General features: G+C 43.4%; 1 long non-coding RNA gene across 1 annotated transcript; it reads right to left on the reverse strand.

Moving 5' to 3' along the window:
• Positions 1-456: 456 nt before the first annotated feature.
• On the reverse strand, positions 457-4225 carry LOC122933997. Its single transcript, XR_006388622.1, has 3 exons — positions 4109-4225; positions 1267-1294; positions 457-635 (listed from the first exon to the last, which is right to left on the reverse strand). It is a non-coding gene; the product is annotated as an uncharacterized LOC122933997 (long non-coding RNA).
• Positions 4226-22135: the final 17910 nt, after the last annotated feature.

The raw sequence follows: 22135 nt of genomic DNA on the forward strand, positions 1-22135 counted from the left end.
GTCAGTGATTTCCATCAGTGATTGTGAGCCAAAACCTGGATTGGAGCCTCCACAGACATGAGTTATAAGGGAAAGATCTGCACCACTTCTGTGTTTAGAGCCGCACCTGGTTTTGGCTGAATATCACTGATGGAAATCACTGACCGAACACTGATGTGTGAATGAGGCATAAGGATGTTCTCCATACTCCCTCAGCTTGGCCAGGGCCAAGGGGCTACGATAGCAGCTACCAGTGGCGTACCTCCGATAGAGGCAGACCACGCAGCTGCTATGGGGCCCCTGGGGGAAGGGGGCCCACAGTGGAGGATAATACAGTTGTATAGCTACCTGTGAAAAGAGAATGTAAGAAGTGGTGAAGGACCTTTGGTGATACAAATCACAGCCAGAAAATTTGTGTAAGTTGATTGTGATTTTTATTCAGAAAAAACGTGAAATGCGGCTTTCCTTGTGCAAACGTTTTCAGACGACAATTCAGCCTTCGTCAGGCACTACAATTGTACAATGGAATATAATCAAAGTGAGGTTTGTGTTGACATACATCAAAAGTGATGCAGATATATAGCGTAAAGAGTCACTATGGAAAATATATATACATTCAAGATATGCCGTCGTATAATAGTATTTTTCGGCCATGCCTGGAGGAATAAAACGAGAGGAAAACAACAGCATGTCATCTAGGTACAATTGTTAAGGTAATAAAATACATAAGATTTCCTCAGCAACTAGTTGTCCCTTGTGGTAAAAGGTTGTTGCTTTGTACATAAGTATGATAATGTCATTAAATACATTCAAGGGGTATTGCAATTACATTCACATAGCCTTCAAACTGGTTTTTAGGACCTCTGTTTTCAGTAGTCATAAAGATGTGCTATGGTCAATATCTCTAACTGTGCCGCTGGAGGGTAGAAGATTCAGGAGAAGTACACGGCATAGAGGCCGTCTGTAGTGGATGGTGTAAGGAGGTTGCCGAGCTCCCGCTCTAAAAAAAGACTGCGGGACCGGCGTGCAGCAGTGGGTGGGCGAAGGGCACGCTGTGAGGTGCGCTCCAATGGCCAGAAGGAAGAGCGTGTGGAACGCACTGTCAGAGCGGTAGTGTGTTCTAAAGGCAGGAAGCAGAGCACAGAGTTGATTCAGCAGAGACAGGGAAGACCAATCGAGCACAGTTCAGATAGTTTGGTATACAGGAGATAGAAGAGAAAACACAAAGAGATTGGAAAGAGGCGACAAGAAGGGGATAACATAGAAAAAGGATACCCTTCGCATCACCTGGTAGTAATTTCTAGTTTCATGGAGCCTAAAAGGAATTTAGAAGGATACATTAGTCAGAAACAATATTCCATAATATACAGTCAGTAATAAATGAATTATACATCATTAGATACATCCTTTTATTTTATAGAAGCCTATTACATTAGTTTTTTACACTATTATTAGTTATTTTAGAATCCAAAGCAATCTCAAGAAACCCAGTAGACTTATTTATTTATTTTTTAAACTTTGATTATTATTATATTGAATCCTTGGGACGCACTATAATCTTATCTCGTGTGTGGAGGGGGGGGGGGGAATATATATATATATGTCTGGTGAGAAATTATAATGATTTGAGATTTTATTTGAAACCTATTAAGTCCTTTCGGAGTAAGTGTTTGTAGCATGTGGATCCAGAAAGCCTCCCTGTACTGAGCATTTTGGATCGGTCTCCACCTCTCCTTGGTATTTGGATCTGTTCTATTATTTGGAATTTGAGTTGCGAAATATTGTGTTGTGCCTCTTTGAAGTGGTGTGGGAGGGGTAATAATAGGTTTTGTCGACGGATAGTAGATTTTTGTTGACAGATTCTGTCTCTTATTGTTTGAGTTGTTTCCTCTACATACATAAGACCACAAGGGCATTTTATGGTATAAACTACATGATCTGATTCACAGGTGAAGAAACCTTGGATCTTTATGGGTTTGCGGGTGTGAGATGGTGGATCCTCTCTGTACCTTTGAGCACTGTGCGCAGTGTAGGCAGGGGAAAGTGCCCGTCTTTTGTGTCTGAAGAATTAACTGTTTGGAAGGGGGTCTGGATGGTCCAATGTCTGCCCTTACTAGGAAGTCCCTGAGATTTTTTGGTCTTTGATTGCATGCAAGAATGGGATTATTGAATTCGTCCACTTCCGGAAATGCCTTTTTAAGGAGTGACCTATGTTAACTACTTTTCTAGTACTAGGATGAAATTTGTGAACAAAAGGAATACGTTTCTGGTTCGGTTTCTTGTTTTTGTTTTTATACAAATCTTTAATGTGTGTATAGGGTAACCCCTTTCCTGGAATCTTTCTTTCATCTCAGTTTCTCTTTTGGTTCTAATTGTGGGATCTGTGACTATGGTTTGGACACGTTTTAATTGGGAACCTGGAAGTGCCTTTTTTGTGGTAGAGGGGTGAAAACTGCTGAAATGTAGTAGGTTATTTCTGTCAGTTGTTGTGCGGTAAAGATCAGTGGTTAGATGTCCTGATTGGTCCTTGTGTACCATTGTGTCCAAGAAGCTAATTGCCGAACTGTCATAATGTATCGTAAAGTAGAGTTCCGGATAGATGTTATTTAAGTATTCATGGAATAACATTAAGCTGTCAAGGGACCCTTGCCATATGCAGAACACATAATTTATAAAGCATTTCCATATTAGACTGTGTTTCCTGAATAACTCGTTTTTATATATATGAGACTCTTTAAGATCTGCCATATAACAATTAGCATAGGGGGTGACCACATTAGACCCCATGGCTGTCCCTTGTATCTGCATATAGAAGGTGTCCTGAAACATAAAGTAATTGTTGTAAAGGACGATGTTCAATAAATCAATGCACAGAGAAATGATATCAGTGTCCTGGTGCGTATTCATCAGTAATGTGTGTATTGCTGTGATCCCTTTGTGATGTTGGATAGACGTATATAGACTAGTAACGTCCCATGTGACAAGGATGCTTTCCCGTGGGAGTGGTCCTAGGTTTTTGATGATATCAAAGAATGCCGTGGTGTCCAGTAAAAATTATTTAGTTTTTTTAACCAGCAGTGTCAGAATTTTTTCTAAAAGTATGGAGAGTGGGGATAGTAATGATTCCGTAGAAGACACTATTGGGCAACCCGGGGGAGTCATTAAATCCTTGTGGATTTTTGGTAGGATGTAAAAAACTGGGATTTGGTCAACAAATTTACGTTTTTTGTGTCTATGATGTTGTGTGCATGATAATGCTGGAGGGTGTCCTGTATCGTCTTGGTAATGGATGGTGCAGGATCAGTGGCGTAGCTAGAAATGACTGGGCCTCACAGCATATTTTTGAATGGGGCCCCCCTCCCCCAGTAATTTCTTTACAACCCCTTCCTTTCATGCCGCCCCCATTCCTGTGGCTAGTAAAGATCGCTCTCTCAGACCAGGCCCAGCAGCCGTTTTCTACACTGTCTATACTCTGTTGAGGGGTCCCTGACAAAATCTTTTAGTCCTCCTCTTCCTGGATGGGCCCCTTTTAGGGTCAGGGCCCCAAAGCAGCCACTTCCCCTGCTTCCCCCATAGTTACGCCCCTGGGCAGGATTATTACTAAGTTTCTTGTATACAGATGTGTCCAGTAATTGACGATTGATTTCTGCAATGTATTTAGACTTATCCATTACAACCAGGGCACCCCCTTTTCCGCTGGTTTTAAAACTAGTTGTTTGGATCTTTTAAGTGTTTGGAGCGCTTGTCGCTCTGTGTTGATATTATTCTTGTATTTATATTTGCCCCTATGGATATCCCTTTTAAAGGTATCCACATCCTTTTGTACCAGTTCAATAAATGTTTCTATCGTGGGATAGGTCTTAGGAGGAGAATACGTGCTCTTTTTGCATAGACCTAATTCAGCAATTTATATTTTGGTAGTAGGTTCTTCTGTGGTTGTGGCCTTGTGGGAACAAATTTGGACATTTCTATAGAAGCGTTGTAGGTCTAAGTCAAGCTGAAAAGTGTCCAGGTTGTAAGAAGGATAGAAGGATAACCCTTTCTGTAAAAGTTCCAATTCAGCTGTACTTAGTGAGGCAGAAGAAATGTTGATCACCAGTGAATGCATTGTGGTAGGTGGTATATCTACCTGTGAGCGAGTCGTCATTGTTGAAGCTTGGTGGCTGGTGGTGTCTCCGCCTCTCTGTCCTTGATTAATTTTTCTTGTTCTCCGTTGATCATGGTCCCGCATTTCATGTTTTTTCTGAATAAAAATCACAATCAACTTACACAAATTTTCTGGCTGTGATTTGTATTGCGTATGTTGACCCTATCCACAACTAAACAGAAGCAGGTGGCTACAAAGTTAGTCTAAAGAGGGACCTTTGGTGATGTCATCAACCATGTAATCAGTGCATGAAGCCAAGGAATAGCAGAGCAGCAGAAGTCTGAAGGACCTTTGGTGATGTCATCATCATGTGACCAGTGCAGAGGACTGGTGAAAGCCCTGTGTGGATGTGGCTGTGAGGGGGCGGAGCTTCTGTATAGTGCCTGCTGGAGGTGAGGTTAGTGGTGTCCACGGATAACCCATATAACATCCTATAAAAGCTGGGAGTTGTAGTTCTGTCCTGTCCATGCAATTTCAACTTATGCCCTAGTACAGTCTGATAATGCTGGGAGTTGTAGTTCACTCATACTTCCTCTCTGTAATGTATACATAACAAGTCTGGCCATACTGGGGGTTATAGTTATTTCCATTTAAAGCTCTCACCTAGCACAACTGGATTATGTCCTATAATAATCTGGACATGCTGGGAGTTGTAGTTCTCTCTTCTTAGGCTGGGTTCGATTTTCCGTTTTGCATGCAGGACTTTTGTCCATCTAAAATAACAGATCTCAGACAGAAATTGCATAAACGGATGCCAAATATGCAGACCTGATGCTTGAAATACAGGATCAGTTTTTTTCTTTATTTTTCTGTTCTTCTGACGGATCAGAAGAACAGAAGACTAAGCAGTAATGTGAACGCGGCCTAATACTCTCTGTGTAATATCTACTTGTATCCAATAATAACAGCCTGGACATGCAGGGAGTTGTAGTTCTCTTCACTTTTACCTCTCTCTGTGTCGCCCCCTAATTTCCAATAATAGCATCTGGTGATGATGAGACTTGTAGTTCCCTTGTCACTATTATAATGTTCTGCGGCTTCTGAGGTGTGTGTTAGGCTTTGTTCACATCTGTTCTGGTGACGTTCGCTGTTCTAACTGTCATTGGAGCAAATTAACGAAAATCACTGCATTTCCGGATCTGGCACTTCATGGAGGACAACACCTGACGGATCCCACTGACTATGATGAGATCTAATGGGTTCCATCTGCCAGGTTATAAAATTGTGTCCAGCATTTATGATCTGATCTGCAAATGAGGCCCCAACACAGATGTGATCAAAGCCTTATATGTTCTCTAGCGACATTATGATGTTCTGCAGCAGCTGAGGTGTGTATTCTGAGGTTCTGCAGCAGCTGAGGTGTGTGTTATGAGGTTCTGCAGCAGCTAAGGTGTGTATTAGGAGGTTCTGCAGCATCTGAGGTGTGTTATGAGGTTCTGCAGCAGCTGAGGTGTGTATTAGGAGGTTCTGCTGCAGCTGAGGTGTGTATTATAAGGTTCTGCAACAGATGAGGTGTGTATTATGGAGTTCTGCAGCAGCTGATGTGTGTATTATGAAGTTCTGCAGCAGCTGAGGTGTATCTTAGGAGGTTCTGCAGCAGCTTAGGTGTGTATGATGAAGTTCTGCAGCAGCTGAGATGTGTATGATGAAGTTCTGCAGCAGCTGATGTGTGTATGATGAAGTTCTGCAGCAGCTGAGATGTGTATGATGAAGTTCTGCAGCAGCTGATGTGTGTATTATGAAATTCTGCAGCAGCTGAGGGGTGTATTATGAGGTTCTGCAGCAGCTGATGTGTGTATTATGAAGTTTTGCAGCAGCTGAGATGTGTATTATGAAATTCTGCAGCAGCTGAGGGGTGTATTATGAGGTTCTGCAGCAGCTGATGTGTGTATTATGAAGTTTTGCAGCAGCTGAGATGTGTATTATGAAATTCTGCAGCAGCTGAGGTATGTATTAGGAGGTTCTGCAGCAGCTGAGGTGTATCTTAGGAGGTTCTGCAGCAGCTGAGGTATGTATTAGGAGGTTCTGCAGCAGTCAGAGAAACATCAGTTGTGGCTGGATTAAATCCTATAGTTTTCTGTATCTGCACTTTGTAAAATGTCCCTGTCCTATTCTTCTGCCTGCACGTGTCGTACTGTGACCTAACTAACCAGCCCGGACCTGACCTGATTCAGCAGTGTCACCAGTCCAGACTCCCGTCCAGCTCGGTGAAGATCTGCCCCAGGCCCTGACTGCGCACTGCCAGCAGCACAAACAGTAAGTCAGCATCAGGAGGAGGTGAAGCAGCAGCGGGCACAGTCCATGGGGAAGGGTGACAACTATATAAGAAGTAGCAGCAGCGGGCACAGTTCATCGGGTAAGGCTAAGTAATCACTTGCGATCAGATTTTGGTATTCTGTTCCAGTATACCAGCAGAAATCCAGAATCGCCAGATCCAGCATATGCCAAACACTGCTGGCACAATCATGGGGTCATTCGAGATCAGGCATGCAGAGGTGTTTTGCCCTTTGTTTTTGCCAGAATCTGCAATGGAGGCTTCTGCTGGAACCTCTGCAGCAGATGTGCACATACCCTAAGGGGTGCTATGGGTCACCTAAGGGGGGCCCAATTCAGATTCTTGCCATGGAGCCCAGTGGTTTCTATGTACGCCCCTGGCAGCTACATATTGGACTTTGCTTCTCCTGCTCCTCACACCAGTGGTGTACTAAGGGAGGGAGTGCAGTCTGCCCCAGTGGCAGCTCTCAGGGGGGTGCCAGAAGCAATGACAGCTTACATCAATACAGATATAAGCGTTCATTGCTGAAGCGCTAGGAGCTGCGGTCCTGTCACTCACCGCTTAGCCTCCCGCGCTCCTCCCCTCCTTCAGGTCGGTGGCGCACAGAATGGTGAAGCAGGAAAACTTCTCCCAGCTCCACAATTCATCCTGCAGACACAGATCACTCTGCCGGCCTGTGTGGGCGGTGCCTGCAGCCTGGAAATCTGCATAAGTTCCACCCACACAGTGCTGCAGAGCGATCTGTGCCTGCAGGGAAGAGAGGTATGTGAGCTTCAGGAACGGGAGTAGTTACTGTGTTTTTGTTTTTTATACAGAGGGGGCAGGAGAACGGAAAGGCTGAACTGGTGATGTGAATGAAGCCTTACAGGGATGTTAGAATATGCCAGAGACTTTTGTAAGTCTTTAGCTGACACTCAAGGGTTCTTCTTCATCTCATTGAGCAGTCTGCGCTGTGCACTTGCAGTCATCTTTACAGGACGGCCACTCCTAGGGAGAGTAGCAGCAGTGCTGAACTTTCTCCATTTATAGACAATTTGTCTTACTGTGGACTGATGAACAGCAAGGCTTTTGGAGATACTTTTATAACCCTTTCCAGCTTTATGCAAGTCAACAATTCTTAATTGTAGGTCTTCTGAGGGCTCTTTTGTGCGAGGCATCATTCTCATCAGGCAATGCTTCTTGTGAAAAGCAAACTCAGAACTGGTGTGTGTTTTTTATAGGGCAGGGCAGCTGTAACCAACACCTCCAATCTCATCTCATTGATTGGACACCAGTTGGCTGACACCTCACTCCAATTAGCTCTTGGAGATGTCATTAGTCCAGGGGTTCACATACTTTTTCCACCTGCACTGTGAATGTTTACATGGTGTGTTCAATAAAAACATGGTAACATTTAATGATTTGTGTGTTATTAGTGTAAGCAGACTGTGATTGTCTATTGTTGTGACTTAGATGAAGATCAGATCACATTTTATGACCAATTTGTGCAGAAATCCATATCATTCCAATAGGTTCACATACTTTTTCCTGCAACTGCATACTGCCCCTTTAAGAATTGCACAGTGTGAAATGTAAGCGAAGTTAACAAATGACCCTTAAAGAGCGTGATTCATCAGAAATAAAAGTAGGAACCATTTTCTATTAACAGGTCTTGCTCCATTTACGAGGGTATATGCTAACCAATTAATCACTCCCTCACTGGGCATACTACAGGAGAGCAGCGGTCCTGACGTGTTCAATATGCAATATTACCGTCCTGCAAATAATATTCCATATTCTATCTCAGTAATGGGAGAAAATATAGGATTGATATATTAGTTATTAGTGTTGAGCAAAGTGGAATTCGATCCAAATTTCAGGGAAAACTCGATTCAGCGTGAAGCTGAATTTCCTCGTGCATTGTGGTAGTAAATCAATTTTCCCTGAATGGCGGTAAAAATTTTGTAAAAATCATGTTTACCTTATCCTTTTGAGCCTGAAGAGTCGGCCTCCGCCATCTTGATTGAAGATCTCGCACGGAATCCCGTGCGCGATGATGTATGATGTCACTGTGCCAGCCGGCATGATGACGTCATCAAGGGCCGCGTGAGATTTTGCACAAAATTTTTAATCAAGATGGCCACTGCCGGCTCCTCGCTATCAAATGGCTGAGGGTAAGTATGATTTTATTTTTATTTTACGCTGTAATATTGTCAGATGCCGCGATCAGCTATGAACGCGGCATCTTAGGTGTAAAATGACGGGGATCGGCACAATCGCCGCTCCCTGTCATTGCACCCACTACTTACAAAGAAATGCGCTTCGTGATTAAGTAATTTGTCATGGAGCTATTTTTATTTGTAAAATTCGGCAAAGCAGCATAATCGAATTTTTGAATTCTTTGATCAACAGCTAATATAAATGAATAGGGCTATTCACATGGGCGTATATTGTTCGTAGGTATTTTCCATCAGGGAGTCCTAGTTTTGTGAGTATGTGGTTCGAAATACACCCATTATAGTCTATGGGAGTCCATAAAAACTCATGACACTCACCATTAGGTCTCATTCACACGACCGTATCTTTCGTCCACATCGATCTGCATGTTTTTTGCGGATTGGGTGCGAACCCATTCATTTCAACGGAGCCACAAAAAATGCGGACAGCACACCCTTCGCTGTTCGCATCTGTATTTCCGTTCTGCAGTCCTGGAAAAAAGATAGAACATGTCCTATATTCTTTTCCGTTTTGTGGACAAGAATAGGCATTGTTACAGTCGGTCAGCAAAAAAACGGATGCCACACTTTTTTGGTGAATCTGCATTTTGCGGACTGCAAAATTCATAAGGACATATGAATGCACCCTGAAAATGATGTCCTTTCTTCCAGAAACATTTCAAATACAGCAAGGACGAGAGATGTAATGGCAGTTGACGGATGTTTTGCATGGTTACATGTTTCTTCGTCGAAGCCATCACTTGCCATTACATCTCACGTCCTTGCTGTATTTTTTTATGTTTCTGGAATGAAGGATATAATTTTAATGGTAAGTGCCAAGTTTTTCTTGGAATATGGATTTTTGAAGCTGTGATGTAGAGCACCAACTCTAGGACATTGAACTCGGGTCTCCGTGAAGGAGTGCGTGGAGTGCCGACCTATATCTGGACTTGGTTTATAGTCTGTGGGAGTAGATCAATAGTGCGGAAAATAGGATTATGCATGTAAATCCAGATGAATTATCTAAGTAATACTGATGATAATACGGATAGTATATTGTCCAGAATCTTTGCGTATTACGGAGGCGGAAAAAGAGGCCGAACAGAGGTCATTGTTTATTTATTTTTTTTATTTTTTAAATACTTTCAAAATTCCTTTACCTCTACTTAAATGGGTATTCCAGTTGTGTTAGGCTATTTTTTTAAACTGCAGTGTTGCGCTGCAATATGTGTGAAAGTCTTAACCCCTACAGAAACAGATTTCAGGGTTCCAGCGTTACCCCTCTATCCTACTACTGTTCTCCCGTTTCGACCTGTAATTCGCTCTTACTGTTATGGCGTTTTCCCTCAGGCCCCTTTCACACGAGCGAGTATTCCGCGTTGGTGCAATGCGTGATGCAAACTCATTGCGCCCGCACTGAATACGGACCCATTCATTACAATGGGTCTGTGTACCTGAGCGTTGGTTTTCACGCATCACTTGTACGCTGTGTGAAAATCGCAGCATGTTCTATATTCTACGTTTATCATGCAACGCTGGCCCCATAGAAGTGAGTGGGGCTGCGTAAAAATCGCATCCGCAAGCAAGTGTGGATGCGTTTTTCACGGATGGAGGCTAAGAGATGTTTGTAAACCTTCAGTTTTTGATCAGCATTGCACCCGCGCGATAAAAACTGAACAACTGAGCGCGATCTCATACAAAACTGAACGAATTCGCCAAAATTGCACTGTCCTGGACCCAAAATGGGCGGGAAAAACCCAAACCTCATCCATTCCCTGGGCAGAGGTTATAGGCCCTGATTTCTCTCTGCTTCACATGAACACAAGTGCTTGCTGTAACCATGGAAAACTTTGAATGAACCAAAGGCTGGCTGCCTAATAAAGGTGCTAAAACTATGCAACAGCGCTCTGCAAAACAAATAATATACAATAATGTCATAATTATAAGAAATATTTCGGTGCTAATGCTACGCACAGTTTTTGGACGGAGAAAATATTGCAGCATGCTGCGGATCCGGATCCGTCTACAAATGGTATCCGTTTGCATACAGAATCCAGCGATGCTAGTGTGAAGGTACCCTTAGTGAGCCATTTACATGGTAAAACTCTGTAACATAGATACTACTTTGTGTAACCGGAATACCCCTTTAATTGTGCTATGACATTAAAATATCAGGAGCGGGAATCTATATTATTCCAGGGGTATGTTATAAAGATTTTTATAATGGTCCTAGTCCTTCAGGTGGCTTCACACTGCAGTAACTGGGTGTTATCCCTACCATTTAAAGGGGTTGTATGAGTTTTTAGGACAGGAGGGAAAGAGTTGAAATAATAAAACAAAAAGTTAAACGCACCTTCCAGAGGCCTCTCGGATCCAATGCTGCCGCTCTGTCCTCTTCGCCAGGTTGCAGCCGCAATGTAATGTTTTGACTGTAGCAGTCATTGGCCTCAGCAGTCTTGTGCTGTACACCACTGAGGCCAGGGATTGGCTTCAGTGTTTTATGGGATGACACCACTTCAGCCAAGTGGGGGAGAGGATGCGAAGGTGGCGCAGGATTAGGGGGCCTCCTGAAGGTGACTTTAAATTCTTTTCTATTACTATATTTTTATTACTTCCCTAAAATATTGCTCAGACTTAAAGGAATTGTCCGAGTTATTTAAAAACGTACACAACCCCTGTAATCGGCCTAACATAACAAATGAACGGATGCTTACCATTTTCTCCTCTGCTGCGCTCCAGTCCTCCCTGATGCTCTTTGTTTTTCTGGCTGCAGCAGTAATGTTTTGTGCACACAGGTCACTGACCTCAGCAGCCAATGATTGGCCTCAGCAGAGACATCCCATGCACTGCTGAGGCCAGTGATTGGCTGCAGCAGTGACTTGTGCACTGAATATCACTGCTGTAGCCAAGAAGACGTTATCAGAGGAAGAAGGCTCTAAGAAACAGGTGAGTTTCCATGAATTTGTTATTTTAAGCCATTTTACAGGGGTTGCCTGAGTTTCTCTATAATTCAAATAACCCCTTTAATGGAACAACACTTGGGGTCGGCTCACCATATGAATGATCCTTACACTTTCAAGTGATGAGGGCACAGGGACTATTAGGGTTAAATGACAGAAATTATTTACCGTATCTTCTTTTAAACATTTTAAATTGTACTGGAAGAGAGAGCTCTTTGTGGAGCGTTGGCTGTCCTACAATATTCCTCCTGCTGAGAAATAGTTCCCCAGCTATGAGGAGCTGGCTCTGGACTAAAGGTTACTGGACTTAGAGTGGACTCCAGAGCTGTAAGCGATGCAAACTTTTGTCAGCATGATAACACTTGTTGTGTTTTATCAGATATATTCTTTTTCTGGTATTTTAAGGTGCAGAACAAACTTTTTTAGTGGATCGGGAGGCCCAGTCCATCAGGGGAGGGCTGGCAGCCTTAGCCCTGGAGGGCAAATCCAGTCAAGTGGCCCATTTTTAGCCCCGCCCATTATTTAAAATCCCCTCCTACATATAATAGGCCACGCCCATCAAACACTGTACAGCTGAAATTCTATAATTGAGGCCTGTCTCTACACATCATACGGAGAGGGGAGGCCTGTCCTGGCTGCACTGCCTGCTTCACATTATACAATAAACAGCAGGCTACAGCCAGGAAGCTCCTCCGCTCTCCTCCCTCCCCAGACCCTGTTCAAGACCTGCGGTTCCCCCCACCATCTGCCACCCGCCCGTGGCCTGCTGTCCCTCTTGGCCGTCCTCACCCAGCTCTGAATCCTCCTTCTGCAAATGGCAGGGGGAGGAGCCGGAGCATCTCCTCTCCTACATAGCGCCACCTACCTCTTACATCCAGTGATGTCACCTTTGTTGTAGACGTTCTCTTTCCTCATCTTTTCCAATCAGACCAGAACGCCATGATGATTTTTCAGCCATCTCCCGTCTCTGCAGAGATTGAGAAACAGACATTAGTTTCCCACAATTCCATCATCTTCACATCTTCTGAACACCCTTTCCTGCCACCCCCAATACTATACTGCAGAAACAGTCTCCCTGGAAATACTACTACCAGATAGTGCCCCCAATACTGTGCCCGCTGTGCCCCCAATACTATACTGCAGAAACAGTACCCCTGGGAATACTACTACCACACAGATGGTGCCCCCTTCAACAATTATTGGCACACAGTGCTCTAAAAAATAACTGCGCCCAGACACTAATAGTATAAAGATAATGTCCCCTAAAAATAATTGTGCTAAGCTGATACTATGCCAGGGTGCCCCCCAAAGTAACAGTGCTCCCCAAAATCCCACCAATAGAAATAATTATCTGCCAGAGCACACTTAGTAGTAATAATGCCCCTATAGTGCCTATACTAGTAATCATGTTCCTCATAGCCCCCAGTAGCAGTAAAGCTCCCCATAATACCCCCTAGTAGTAATAATTCTCCCTATAATATGACAGTACATGAAATACCCCCGCTTAGTGCCCACAGTTGAGCTAATGTCCCCATAATGTATGCCAGTATAAAATACCCCTATATAGTGCCCCAGTAAATGCCCTCATAGTGCTCCTCTCCCCCTTCCCCATAGTGTCCCCCTTAATATGCCAGTAAAAAATGCCCCTTCTTAGTGCCCTCAGCAGATGTTCCTAAAGTGCTCCTCTCTCCCATAATGTGCCATTAAAAAAGGCCCCTTCTTAGTGCCATTATATGCCCCAATAGTGCTCCACTCCCCCCATAGTGCCCCAAATAATGCCCCATAGTGCCGCTCTCCCCTATAGTGCCTCCCATAATGTGCCAGTAAAAAATGCCCCCTTAGTGCCACCAAATGCCATAGTGCCCCCCATAATGTGCCAATAAAAATGGCCCCTTTAGAGCCCCCACTTCCCCATAGTGTCCCCAAATAATGCCCCTATAGTGACACCAGATGCCCCATGGTGCCTCTCACCCCTATAGTGCCCCCATATTGTGCCAATAATTAAAAAAAAAAGCCCCTTTAGAGCCCCCAGATACCCCCATAGTGCTCCTCTCCCCCAGGGTGCCCCCCCATAATGTGCCAGTAAGAAATGCCCCCATAGTGCCAGCTCCCCCCCATAGTGCCAGCTCCCCCCATAGTGCCAGCTCCCCCCATAGTGCCAGCTCCCCCCATAGTGCCATCCCCCATAGTGCCAGCTCCCCCATAGTGCCAGCTCCCCCCATAGTGCCAGCCTCCCCCATAGTGCCAGCTCCCCCATAGTGCCAGCCCTCTTACCCTATAGTGCCAGCTCCCCCCATAGTGCCAGATCCCCCATAGTGCCATATCCCCCATAGTGCCATCCCCCCATAGTGCCAGCCCCCTCATAGTGCCAGCCCCCCATAGTGCCAGTCCCCCATAGGGCCAGCTCCCCCCCATAGTGCCAGCTCCCCCCCATAGTGCCAGCTCCCCCCATAGTGCCAGTCTTTCATAGTGCCAGCTCCCCCCCATAATGCCAGTCTCCCATAGTGCCAGCTCCCCCATAGTGCCAGCCCCCCTATAGTGACAGACACCCCATAGTGACAGCCCCCCCATAGTGACAGCCCCCCCATAGTGCCAGCTCCCCCATAGTGCCAGCTCCCCCCCATAGTGCCAGTCCCCCATAGTGCCAGCTCCCCCCATAGTGCCAGCTCCCCCCCATAGTGCCAGTCTCCCATAGTGCCAGCCCTCTTCCCCCCATAGTGCCAGCCCCCTCCATAGTGCCAGCTCCCCCATAGTGCCAGCTCCCCATAGTGCCAGCTCCCCATAGTGCCAGCCCCCCCATAGTGCCAGCCCCCCCATAGTGCCAGCTCCCCCCCATAGTGCCAGTCCCCCCCATAGTGCCAGTCCTCTTCCCCCCATAGTGCCAGCTCCCTCCATAGTGCCAGCCCTCTTCCCCCCATAGTGCCAGCCCTCTTCCCTCCATAGTGCCAGCTCCCCCCACTAAGAAAAAAAAAAAACACTAATACTTACCATCATCAGCAGCGATGCAGGCCTCTTACGGCCTGTGTCCCTGCTGTGTGCTGCCCGGCTCAGGCAGCGCGATGATGATGACGTCATCGCGCTGCCTGAGCCAGCCTGTGATAGGCTGCAGGCATAGCTGACAGATTCCCATTAATTCTTTTGCAAAGAAAGATGAATTGTACATGTTTTTCACGTGCAGATCTCTCTCTTGATTTGCCTGAAATGAGTTGCAAAATATTTTTTGGATCTGATAGAATTGATATGTTCATCTCTGGTATGTATATTTATACAAATCTCCTTGTGCTCCATAAATCAATTTTCCCCAATTTTTCCCATAGACTTCTATTAGGACGGAAAGCAAACGGAATGCCTTTTAAAGGCTTCCGTTTTGTATTCCGTCCTAATACAAGTCTATGGGCAGAAGAACGGATCCGTCCTTCCGTCTTATGGATTCCGTTATTTGCTGTTATAACCATGTTATAACAGAAAGCCATAATGGAATCCCTAACGCTAGTGTGAACCCACTCTTATCCAAAAATCATGGACATCCGACAATTTTTATGGACAGCTTGGAAAACAATATTGAAAGAAAAAGATTATAAGTAGTATTGAGCGAAGTGAAGCATCCAAAGTGGAATTTGGTCCGAATTTTATGAAGAAATTGATTCTAAACGGAGTCTAATTTCTTTGCGCTTCCTGGTAACAAATAATTTTTCCTAAAGTTGCATCTGGAGTTATCTTAGAAAGAAAGCGAGCAAGTGGAAGAGGTGAGTGATTGCATTAGTGTACTACCATTTTTCATGGCTGTTAGGTGGGTGCACTTCTGTTAAAAACAGTCCCATTGATTGATAGGCTGAATGGGACTTCAACATAGCAATTTGTGACAAATTAATTCGTAACAAATCAAATTTCTTGTCAATCCTCAGCGAAGCTGCCGAATCAAATTTTTCAAAACTTCGCTCATCTCTAACTATAAGTAATATATGTCTATAGCCCAGTAAACCAGTAAAATCTCATTAACAGTATGTACTGGGAACTGGGAAATAATAATAAGTCCTTCCTACCAAAGTAAATTGCTTAAGTCACATAAGCCAAAAAAAAAATAGAGGGCACATCTATCTTTTTTCACTAAAAAAGTTCTCTATTTTTTTGTCCAGAAATGTCTGGATTGTTGGCAACCCTGCCCCTGTATCCCCCAAGCTGCAAGACCATGGCTTGAAGAAGTTCGAATGGAGAGTTGACCTGCAGCTCCATTTAGGGGCGGACTGAGTACTTAAGGAGGCACTGTAAAAAAATAATAATAAGTGGCCCCGTTTTGTAGTCAGGTCCAGATTCATGGAAGGCAGGGCCAGCAGTACCATATTGTGGCACATTATTCCACCCCAACAGAGCCAAATACCACAGTCCATCATAAAATACTGCCAGCAGCACAAAATACATCCCCAAAAACTTCCACTGGCCGGCCGTGAGGAGGGCTCAGTTGCCCCCTTGACATCGGCCCACCGGGAAAATTCCCTGTAAGGTCTATGGCCAATCTGGCCCTGGCTCCATTTAAAGTTTATGGCAAACAGCCCTGCCAATTATCATCTATCCAGCGAATAGAGGACAAAGGCTTCTGCTTGAAACGCCCCTTTTAAAGGCATTATCTGGGAAATTATATTGATGACCTATCCTCTGGATAGGTCGTCAGTATCAGATCGGTGGGGGTCCAACAGTCCAACACCTGGGACCCCCACCGATCAGCTGATAGAAGAGGCCAGCACTCCGTGAGAACTGAGGTCTCTTCCTAGGCCATGTGACATCACCATACATCGGCCACATGGCCTATTTTTTAGCTCGGCCCCATTTAAGTTAATGAGGCTGAGCTGCAATACCTAGTACTGCCACTATACGATGTACGGCGCTGTCCTTGGAAGGCTGCTGGGAGCCTGTCACTCTACCAGAGCTCCGGTGAGCATGGCGGCTCCCTGAGACAGCTGATCAGCGGGGGTGCTGGCAGTTGGACCACTGCTGATGTGATAATGATGACCCCTCATTATCAATTCCTGTATAATCCCTTTAAGTGTAGTACAAACTGGAGACACAGATTGAAGGCTCATGCACACGACCGTATGTATTTTGCAGTCCGCAAAAAAACAGATCCGCAAAAAATACAAATGGCGTCCGTTTGCATTCCATATTTTGCGGAACGGAAAAGCTAGCCCTTAAGAGAACAGTCCTATCCTTGTCCGTAATGCGGACAATAATAGGACATGTTCTATGTTTTTGCGAAATGCAAATACGGACATACGGAAAACGAATGCACACGGAGTAACTTCCGTTTATTTTTGCGGACCCAATTAAATGAATGGTTCCGCATATGGTCTGCAAAAAAAACGGAACGGACACGGAAAGAAAATACGTTTGTGTGCATGAGGCCTGACTTACATACTGTAGCATCCATGTTCCCCATGCAGAGTCCAGTTTTCAGGAGTTCTTTGTACATTTTATCTTATCGGTCACCTTTAGTACATTGCTGCCTTCAAATGTTGGTATTTTTCCAAGTATTTTCCAAGAAGCGCAGGTTATATTTCCCCATATTGTGTGGCAGATGTTAGCCCTCACATTTTACAGAGCGGTTATATATACACAGGGTGACATGCAGTATTAGTGAATTAGAGGGACAGGGCGCTGTGAGGAGGGATTGTTTTCGGAGACAAGTACAGATACTGCAGACAATTTATTACCACTTTGTAGGCCGTAAAAACAACTTTATAACCTGGCCTTGGGAGAGAATCATAAAACCGTGAAACTTATAAAAATGACAAAAACTCTTCTGTCACCTTGCAGCAGCTGGCCGGATCGTATGGACGGTGGAAAGAAAGCTGGAGGCTAAATGCAAGAAAATAAATGTTCCTTTTTTTTTTTTTTTAGCAAGGAAAGTTTGTTTTAATTAAAAGTTTACTAATTGACTGGCTCACAAAAACATATAAATTGTATTACATTTATGAAACACACTAGTTAAACGTATATTGCCATAGTTAGTACAAAATTGATGTTGCAATAAAATCTATAAAAATATAAAATAAAATAAAAATCGCACTATATATTATAATATATGCTATAAGATCTTGGTCTCATCCACTTTTATAACCTGCGGCGCTCTCGCATGTATAATACACTTCAATTTATGAGGACATATATTGCTGCAGCACTGTTAGTTTGTTATTCATGCGCTGCGTGACAGATAACCGCCGCTATGTATATTGAAAAATGTCTTAATTTGCATCCAAAGGGGTATATATTACAGCGGTATGATCTCATTATATATGCGCATAAATGTCCGCAAACTTCCCCTTTTATAACAAATAGTTTTATACAAGTAGATCTGTCCAAATGCGGCTTGTACTGTATTGCTGACACTGGCGCTATGTTACAAGCACTGGCGATTTAAAACCGCTGTAGTGAAGTTGCGGTGACGCCAAATAAAGGGATTCAACGTGGTGTATATCAGATCATGTTAGTTGCTCTTTTGCTTGTGCTCTCATAGATAATGTAAATGCCAAGCCAGGGCTTTCTTACCGCATATTATCCTTATCCTCACTGAAAATGCCCTTGGCCATTCGGCCGGGGTCCCGTGCTCGCCTTTCCTGTTCACCTGGTGTGCGTGCGCAGTGCAATTCTCTCCATGCTGAACCTCCAAAAGCCAGGTATTTAGTAAGTGCTGTTACATAGATGTTAAAAGTACACTTAATAGTGTATTGCAGCTTCAATTCCTTTTTCTATTGTCCTCATTCATCAGACGCGTTTCGGAACTGAGTTTCTTCCTCAGTGGTAATAATAAAAATAAAATGGAACCATTGTTGTCTTTAAATGTGTGTAGGTCCGTAATAAAACATGGGTGGGACTCAAGATACATCTGGATGAGACTCGAGACCTTCTACCTAATTCATATTTAGCGTTTTTTATAGGCTGTGATTTCACCCCCCCTTTTAGTTATTAAATAATACTGATATCTCAATGGGGTATACTTATATATGTCACAGGGAAATGATGATGGAGATTTGATCAAATCCCTAAGGGAGATGATCAATTCACGGAAGATGATGTTCCCTAAAGAAAGTAAGTGATTTGATCATCAAATCCCTTAAAGGGAGTCTGTCACCACATTTTAGCCTGTTAGACCGTTAAAATAGGGTTATGTGATCCACCCAGAACATAAAAACGGTACCTTTGTTGTAGAAAACGGACTTTTCTTTTTGCCGAAAATGAACTTATAAGATTATGTTCTGAGCCCTCTCAAGTGCCCAGGGCGGTCTCTCAATCCTCGGAGCCCCAGGCAGGCACCTCCTAAACGGCTCATAACCCCGCCCTCCGTGCGCCTCTGCCCGCCCGTTTACTCCCCTCCCCTGTCCTTTTCCACTGCTGCTGTGCGGTCCAAATCGTAGCGGGCGCATGCGCAATGCGATGCCCGCTCCTGGCAGGGCATCGCAATACCTACTGCGCATGCGCCCGCTACGATTTGGACCGCACAGCAGCAGTGGAAAAGGACAGGGGAGGGGAGTAAACGGGCGGGCAGAGGCGCACGGAGGGCGGGGTTATGAGCCGTTTAGGAGGTGCCTGCCTGGGGCTCCGAGGATTGAGAGACCGCCCTGGGCACTTGAGAGGGCTCAGAACATAATCTTATAAGTTCATTTTCGGCAAAAAGAAAAGTCCGTTTTCTACCACAAAGGTACAGTTTTTATGTTCTGGGTGGATCACATAACCCTATTTTAACGGTCTAACATGCTAAAATGTGGTGACAGACTCCCTTTAACTGTTTTAGTGAAAAGTTTAATATTTTTGATAATATAATAATATTATGAAATAATATTGTTTAGATATTAAAAGTATTTATTTTGTAAACCATGCATTAATAAATGTACAGTAGGTAATACAACAATAGTCATTAAAACACAAATTATTAAAGAGTAAGTAATCCCTTAACTGTTTTAGTGAAAAGTTTAATATTTTTGATAATATAATAATATGAAATAATATTGTAAGAAATAGGTACCTAAGCTGATATTTTTAAAAACAAAAAGGATATTTTTAGCAAAATTTTAAACATTTTTAGTGAATGTAATTAATAAATAATAATGTTCATTTATTTTTATTAAAACACGTTTATTTGTGGCATCTCGAGTTGAAAAGTACGTTACTTTTTTTACAGGCACATCTTTTTGTTTTACATTGTATTTTGGATTGTTCACAAGAACACTTCTTAAATCCTTGACCTCCAAATAAGGATAATTTTCCTAAATGTTGTAGTAGCTATTTGAAGAGCGTCTCTAGGTAGCCAATCTTTTATAATTCCAACTGAGGTACCAATTTGGTATAAATTATTTTTTATATCTAATACGATCCCCACAATGTTATTTCCATCTAATGGGCCTCTATCTACCTTAGTTACATGTACCAAAACTGTGGAATCCACTAACACGTCTAAATTTCTTCAAAGAAACTTTCATCATTTCCCCTAGGAATTTGATCAAATCTCCATTTTCATCATTTTCATCTTAGGGATTTGATCAAATCTCCATTATCATCATTTCCCTGCGACATATACTCCACCGAACATAGTTCGGGATTTATCCCATCATTGACCAACGAACCCTTAGGATACGACAAGTGATGAATGAGCTAAAATGTATTCGGTCCTTCTTGGGCACCACCCCCAGTGGGGAAAAACGCCAATCCAACACCTGACGTTCTGAAAATGGCCTGGCCATCCGCCCCAGCCGCACTTCCCGAAACAGCTTTTCCGCGACTACATCCCTCGTACGCAGAGCGCAAATTCTTTTTTACCAAAACCGCATCCCCCAAACAAATGGGATATGAAAAACGAACTGGAAACCCTCCCTTAACCCTTTTGGTACACAGCCTTATTTCACCTTAAGGACCAGGCAATTTTTTGCTAATCTGACCAGTGTCACTTTAAGTGGTGATAACTTTAAAACGCTTTGACTTATCCAGACCATTCTGAGATTGTTTTTTTGTCACATATTGTACTTTATGACACTGGAAAAATGAAGTAAAAAAACTCATTTTTATTTATAAAAAAATACCAAATTTACCAAACATTTTTAAAAAATTGCAAATTTCCAAGTTTCAATTTCTCTACTTCTATAATACATAGTAATACCTCCAAAAATAGTTATTACTTTACATTCCCCATATGTCTACTTCATGTTTGGATCATTTTGGGAATGATATTTTATTTTTTTGGGGATGTTACAAGGCTTAGAAGTTTAGAAGCAAATCTTGAAATTTTTCAGAAATATTCAAAAAAACAATTTTTAGGGACCAGTTCAGGTCTGAAGTCACTTTGCGAGGCTTACATAATAGAAACCACCCAAAAATGACCCCATTCTATAAACTACACCCCTCAAGGTATTCAAAACTGATTTTACAAACGTTGTTAACCCTTTAGGTGTTCCACAAGAATTAATGGAAAATAGAGATACAATTTCAAAATTTCACTTTTTTGGCAGATTTTTAATTTTAATTCAATTTTTCCAGTAACAAAGCAAGGGTTAACAGCCAAACAAAACTCAATATTTATGGCCCTGATTCTGTAGTTTACAGAAACACCCCATATGTGGTCGTAAACCGCTGTACGGGCACACGGCACGGCGCAGAAGGAAAGGAATGCCACACAGTTTTTGGAAGGCAGATTTTGCTGGACTGGTTTTTTGACACCATGTCCCATTTGAAGCCCCCCTGATGCACCCCTAGAGTAGAAACTCCATAAAAGTGACCCCATCTAAGAAACTACACCCCTCAAGGTATTCAAAACTGATTTAAAAAACGTTGTTAACCCTTTAGGTGTTCCACAAGACTTATTGGCAAATGGAGATGAAATTTCAGAATTTCACTTTTTTGGCAAATTTTCCATTTTAATTACATTTTTCCAGTAACAAAGCAAGGATTAACAGCCAAACAAAACTCAACATTTATGGCCCTGATTCTGTAGTTTACAGAAACACCCCATATGTGTTCGTAAACCGCTGTACGGGCACACGGCAGGGCGCAGAAGGAAAGGAATGCCATACAGGTTTTGGAAGCCAGATTTTGCAGGACTGTTTTTTTGACACCATGTCCCATTTGAAGCCCCCCTGATGCACCCCTGCCTGTAGATCACACATCTGACCAAACGGTTACTATGCCAGGAAAAATGCCAAGATCCGCAACAAATCTAATTTTATATCTCTGATTAACTCGCGAAAGGTCATGCCCCATAATCTTTTACACCTACATGCAAAACCAACACATCAGGGGTTCTATCCAAACGCACAAACCTGTGTATCTCTGGTAACACATTACCCCACAACATACCTCTCTTTCATAGCCAATGGATCACTGCCACGTCCCTTAAAAAACTAAGCTGTCGCCCGTCCTGCCTTACCACCGCTCGCAATGCACCCTAAAAAAACGAACGAATGTCCCATTATCCAGACTAAAGCCGGCCGCAGATCTGCAAAGAGAAGGAAAAAAAAAAAAAGGGTACCCCCCCCCCCATTAGCCTAATTTAGGAATAATAACTGCCCTTTTAAGTCAACAAAAACACAACAAAACCTCC

The sequence above is a fragment of the Bufo gargarizans genome, chromosome 4, assembly GCF_014858855.1.
Source record: "Bufo gargarizans isolate SCDJY-AF-19 chromosome 4, ASM1485885v1, whole genome shotgun sequence".
Taxonomy (NCBI): Eukaryota; Metazoa; Chordata; class Amphibia; order Anura; family Bufonidae; genus Bufo; species Bufo gargarizans.